The sequence below is a fragment of the Physella acuta genome, unplaced genomic scaffold, assembly GCF_028476545.2.
Source record: "Physella acuta isolate Inbredline_101_S28 unplaced genomic scaffold, ASM2847654v3 ptg000218l, whole genome shotgun sequence".
In the NCBI taxonomy this organism is placed as follows: Eukaryota; Metazoa; Mollusca; class Gastropoda; family Physidae; genus Physella; species Physella acuta.
This window is the reverse complement of record NW_026731737.1, coordinates 40123-46828: the sequence shown is the minus strand read 5'-3', so window position 1 is coordinate 46828 and position 6706 is coordinate 40123.

Genomic DNA, 6706 nt, shown 5'->3' with positions numbered 1-6706 from the left:
CTTCGTGTTAAAATTAAGTATACGTGTCAACTGGTTATTGAGGCCATTGACTCCGATTTCAGCCTACTTTTCATTTTGGATTTGCTGCCATAGCCTTTGTCCAACCAAGAACAAACTACAAGGCAGCAGTTGTTTGATTTTGGAGTTGTCTCTACACGAAGAGTGGCTGTCCCCAGCTAACGAGCCTCATCTGCCCGAGGGTTCGAACCATGAGCTTTACCGACTCGACCGTGTCAACCCCACGAGTTAATCAACTCTATACAAACGATTATTATTATCATACCTATTAAGCAACCTAAATCCGTAAAATCGTATACAAAATTAACACTAATTTTATGGAAAGGAATGATAACTTAAAGTCTGATTACGAATGATAAATAATTCATGTCCAAATAGTTTAACTAAACTAAAGTTGTCTATTCAGAGATACCGATCAATAAGGTAGATGAAGCAGAGATAAATTGTTTCCTCACCTCGGTATATGAGTTCGAAACCTGGCGATCCATAGACCAGGTAAAGTAGAGTTTACCGGTGTGTAATGTCTCGGCATATGAATGGATGCTGTGGACAACACTATGTCAAGCCGCTTTTACTTTCCTTAACACTAGTTGAGTAACCATTAGTGTCGGGTGGACTCAGGAACTTATTACAGTTTTGTGTCAGAAACGAGATCCGATTTCGAGACGTAAGGCTAGCAACCAAGCACTCAGCAAAATATAACAAAAGAGAAATGATTATATGTGACTCTTAGTTAAACGTCTGTTTTAATTAATGTATTGGTTTGTTAATTACATTAACATATAAAAATAACGATATGCTAACATATGTGTGTTGCTTTATCATTTACTATAAACCATAAAATAAACGATATCTTATTTGCTATATTTTCCACGCTTAAAAAAAATGAAAGTATTATTTCCTTTACCTACAGTTGATTTTTTAAATGATCTTTTTTATTGTTGTTTTTATATTTAAATAGTTTTGCATTTCAGAGTTTCTTTCAAAGGTTATTAGCCATACTATCAAAGACAAGTTGTCATTTTCAACTCATTATGTGGCTCTTAACCTCCGTACTTTGTGTCTGTTTACTATGGGGTAAGTCAACATTGCTAACTTAAAAGATTACGGGTAGCAGATGTTTATCTGGGGGTATTTTATGGATACTTACTGGATCATCATCATTTCCCGTTCGTGCCCTAGATACGTGATAGATGAAGTAGAGTTCATCTGATATTTTAACAGTCACAAAAGTGATAAAAAACAAATTGCACCTCCTGTTGTTAATTTAATGCTAATAACTAGTTGTATCTTATTATATAAGTATGTATAGGGACGGCGTGGCATAGCGATAGACAGCTAGACTGCAAGTTGTTTGATTCCAGGTTCAAGTCAGTTGAACTTATTTAAGTCCACCCAGCTCTGATGGGTGCCTAATTCAAAAAAGGGCAAAGTGCTGATCCTAATATCCCCTCTAATGCAGAGGCCCCTGAAACAGATAAACTCTACTTTATCTGCCTTATGTGTCTTGGACACGGACGGATAGGCACAGGCACAGGCGTAGGCGTAGGCGTAGGCGTATGTATAGGCATAGGCATAGGCATAGGCATAGGCATAGGCATAGGCATAGGCATAGGCATAGGCATAGGCATAGGCATAGGCATAGGCATAGGCATAGGCATAGGCATAGGCATAGGCATAGGCATAGGCATAGGCATAGGCATAGGCATAGGCATAGGCATAGGCATAGGCATAGGCATAGGCATAGGCATAGGCATAGGCATAGGCATAGGCATAGGCATAGGCATAGGCATAGGCATAGGCATAGGCATAGGCATAGGCATAGGCATAGGCATAGGCATAGGCATAGGCATAGGCATAGGCATAGGCATAGGCATAGGCATAGGCATAGGCATAGGCATAGGCATAGGCATAGGCATAGGCATAGGCATAGGCATAGGCATAGGCATAGGCATAGGCATAGGCATAGGCATAGGCATAGGCATAGGCATAGGCATAGGCATAGGCATAGGCATAGGCATAGGCATAGGCATAGGCATAGGCATAGGCATAGGCATAGGCATAGGCATAGAGTAGCTAGAGCCAGAGCTGACACAGCCATAGCCATAGACAGTTTCAGTGGCGTTCGCAGTAAATTATTTTTTAATGTTTTATTTAATTTCAGAATTCAGTTTTCCAATAGAGAACTGTCGTACCAATCAAAACGACGTTGTCATACATGTCGCTTCCGTGACGTCCTTACAAAAAGCGCGACTAAAATCTATAATGAGCTTGTTTCTACCCAACAATGAAGTCAACATTTTAAAGAGCAGAATAGCCGTTTTCTTAACCGCGAGACCGAATACACCTCTAATTGGATTCAATACTTACAACAGCTCAAAAGAACTGCTAGGTAAAATAAAAACTCTCAGAGAGTTCGATGATCCCCATGTTCAAACTGTAGAAAACATACAAGAGAACTCTATTCGATACTTTGAAGAGAATGAATCATTAGATAACATTACTGCATACGTCGTTATCATTCTATGTGAATACTGTGTTTGGGAAACCAACGATAAAATAGAAGAAAACAACTACACCCTCTCCTACTACGATAGTAACGTGGACATATACATGGTAATGATAACAGCTTACGACAGCGTGTCGTGGCAATTACAGAAGTTTAAAAATCAAGTTTTTATTTCACAAACGGATGATTTATCCGGGAATCAATATTTCGCTATGACGCTATGCGGGCGATGCAGCGCAGACTGGTTATTGTTTAAAAACGAAACGACTTCAAAAATCTCTTGTTATAAAATTGAGGTTAAATCTTTACTTAGCCCGGAGACATCGAAAGCACGCTGCAAGGAATTGGGTACGGATGCTGTTGTTGTGGATAGCGAGGAGGAAATAGCTTTTATCAAGCAACACTTTTATTCTTTTTTGCCTACAAATCTCTCGAAATCAGTTCACGTACTATTTAATTCACCATTTTGCGAGCCGCTCAACCAAACAACTGAAACTGGTGCGCGTATTAAGCATGTAAACTTGAAATGGTGTTTTGTGTATTTGTTTGAAGTAAATAACATCGATAAACAATGGTATCATTTAAAACAAGATCCATATAAACTTAATACCAATGTAATGATATGTGAATTTGAAATTGAAATTTCTAAATTAAAAGAAATTAATATCGGCAACAGCAATTATATTAGACTAAGACAATCTAGAGCCGATAATATGAATTACGAAAGATTAAATGTTGAATTATTTGTATGCGACCAGGCGAGGTCAATACCATACACTTTTCTGAATGACAACTACAGCGATTGTGAAGACTCAAGCGATGAAAATGAAGATGTTCCTGTACTTCCTGATATTAAATTGACCACAAATCTTGAAACCCTCACAAACATCACCTGCATGGAAACTGTTTTAACAGACGGGTCGTGTCTGCCTAGCCAGTGGTTTTATAACGACCAGACATATCACTACAATAAACAACGTCGTGATGAGTTCATTAGTTACGACACGATAAAACAAGTTGAAGAAATGCTAGCGACGTGTAACGAGTCTGAATGTAGCCTTGGAGAACATTTAAACATAACCGTCGTTAGATGTATAAATATAAATAAAAAAAAAATTACACGTTCTGTTTCTTATCGTTCGGATAAAGAAGTGTTTGGGCCCCTAAATGTATCGCACTCATCCTGACTTCTATCGGCAAGCATACTGGCTGTTTAGATAGATCTCATTTAAAAGGCTGTGAGAATTTCCAATGTCCAGAAGGTTTTTTCAAATGCCCAAAATCGTTTTGTTTACCGTATTATATGGTACTTGATGGACGATATCAATGTCAGGGTGGAAACGACGAAGCGCCGTCTGTCCGGGAACAAATCTTCTCACGTCAGTTATTTCAATGTCGTGACCCAGGCATTCTTCTCCACCCTGCCCATGTGTGTGACGGAACTGACCACTGCCCCACGCGCGATGACGAGCTGCATTGTTTCCAGAAATGTCCTTCAGGGTTTACCTGTGGGTTTGGTGTCACGGAGGTGACTGACCCCATGAAGGTCAGCCTCCTGGATTTATTTAACACCATCGACCGTTCAACACGAGTTTTAGTTCTCTCGAGTATAAATCTAACTCGCGTTGTGTTTCATGAACAAGACCCAGATATGAATCTAGTTAAAATACATCTTTCAAATTGTAGCTTAACTAATACAATTTTTAACAATCTTATGAAAATGCTTGAGCATAATTTGAATTATTTAACATTCATAGATCTAAGTTACAATGATATCGATATCAACGAGATTCCATATAACGTCTTAGAAATAAATGTCTTAAATTTATCTCATACTAAAGTACGCGAATTTGAATTTTCTGTAGGTTACAGTCCAGTTAAGGTGGTGAATTTTTCCTCTTCAGAGCTTATTTCACTTACCATTTTAAGCTCAATAAGTCTCCAAATATACATTGAGTATTTAAACCTTAGCCACACACAGCTTAACAACTTAACACTTTCTGATTCGAATAACTTTTACATCAATACAATAGATATAAGAAATACGAATATAGAATTTAATGATGCAACTGCGCAACTGTTAAAATCAGTGACTATAAAATCATATGCGTATGGTGACAGTTTTAAATTATGCTGCAAGAAATTTAGCAGTCCAACTATTGACGGTGTAAACTGTTTTGCGCCTGTTGATACTTTATCGTCTTGTGAAAATCTTTTTGGTGACTTTGTTAAACGCACCATAATATGGCTTAACTGCCTGGTAGGATTGGTGTTTAATGTAATTTGGTTTATTTTTAAATCTGTTTACGAGAACAATTCCCAAAGTAGACTTACATACATCACAAAAAATATCATTGTATCAGATTTTATCACGAGCTTGTATTTATTATTGATTTCAGCGGCGGATGTTTACTACCGTGACGACTATGCTCTTTACGACACTGAATGGCGAGACAGTTATATGTGTAAGGTCGCAGTTTTTCTCGCTACTCTCTCGTATACAACATCTGGAATGTTTCTATGCCTTGTTACCTTTCAAATGTATTTTCTACACACATCCCCGTCCTCACAACACAAAATATCAAACTTTTTCTTGGTTTTATGCTATCTTATCTGGGGGTTTTGTGTTGTGATCTCTCTTGTACCCGTCGTGTTCCCAGACTGGCAGATTTACTCTACCAACACTCTATGCATCGGTTTTCCTTTAACTATGAAGCACCCAGCCGGTTGGCTATTTTCTTTCATGATATACTTAGTATCAGAGTTCATAGAGATTACCTTAACTGTTATTGGATTAATACTGACTTATAGGGTAATCTTTTTTAAAGGACTTGTTGTGGAAACTGAAATAAAGAATACCCAAACCTTGTCCCTGATTGTTGTAACACATGTCCTCTGTGGGACCATCATCTCGGTCGCCGGAATGTTGTCGGCTGTAGGATTGAATGTTAGTCAAAACGGAATGAGCTGGCTTGTAATGATTGTCTTGCCAATTAACTCTGTCGTTAATCCTCTGATTGAAATCAGGCTTATTGCATTGAAATTATGGACGGCTTTCAAAAACAGTACATAAAGATACATAAATTACTTAGACTTTTTTAATTACTTAGACTTTTTTAAATTCTAAAGAAAATCAGGATGTTGGAGAGAACGCCATTTTGGTCTCATTGTAGTATGTAGCATTTACGTTTGGTTGTTTACACTAGTGTACAGAGTTTCTTTCTGGTATCTCCTCTGGTGGCACTACAACCCACCCCCTCACCGACGAAAAAGTAGAGAATCCTATAACACACGTAGAAAACATTTACTTGTCCAAAGACCGCCTATATCCTTGGAAATTTTAGTGCGCTCTTCCAGAAGTTTCAAGTCTCCATTGGAGAAAAATATCTCACAAAAATCCTTCTTGCGCACTGTTCTTAACGGTTTTTATACTGATTTTTACTTACTCGTATTGTACATTATTAAAAGAGGTTATGGCGACTGTCTAAGGCATTTCGTTTGCTGACACGTCAAAGTCAGCTGTGATATTCTAGACATACAAGTCAAACACGATTGGATGTCATGAGTTTATCTTTTGTTCTAGCTATAAATAGACAGTGTGTGTGATATGTTGATACACTTATATGTAAAAATTGTTCAATCAAAGATACATATTTTATGAAATTACCCAATTAAGTATGTTTTAGCTTACATTTATAAGTGCGCGCGCTTCTTCTAGGTAATTTCTTTTAAATTCTTTATTGAGAAAAATTACTGTGGATGTATTTGAAATAACGTTGTTCTCTTTCGTCTTATTTTCATTGTTACTTTCCAAATAAACATTTTCGTTGACTCGAATCATTGTTTTTGTTTTAAAAATAGTAATGTAACTCTAATGGAGTTTTACCTAATTGTTATAATTAAAACAATTTTTACTAATTTAATACTAAAATAAGCTCTTCTTTTTTCATAATTATAATTTGAACTAAAATTCATGCATATTTGTGTTTCATGAAATTAATTTAAATAAAATGATCGTATTGTTTTGTTTTTTTTATAATAACATGTGTAATGCATAAAAATGGAAATGGGCTTGGCTTGTGTTTCAGTGAATGTATTTAAAATTTATATTGTCTTGTTGATGTACAAAGCATTGATGTTTTGTCTAGTTGATCTCCCATATATATATATATATATATA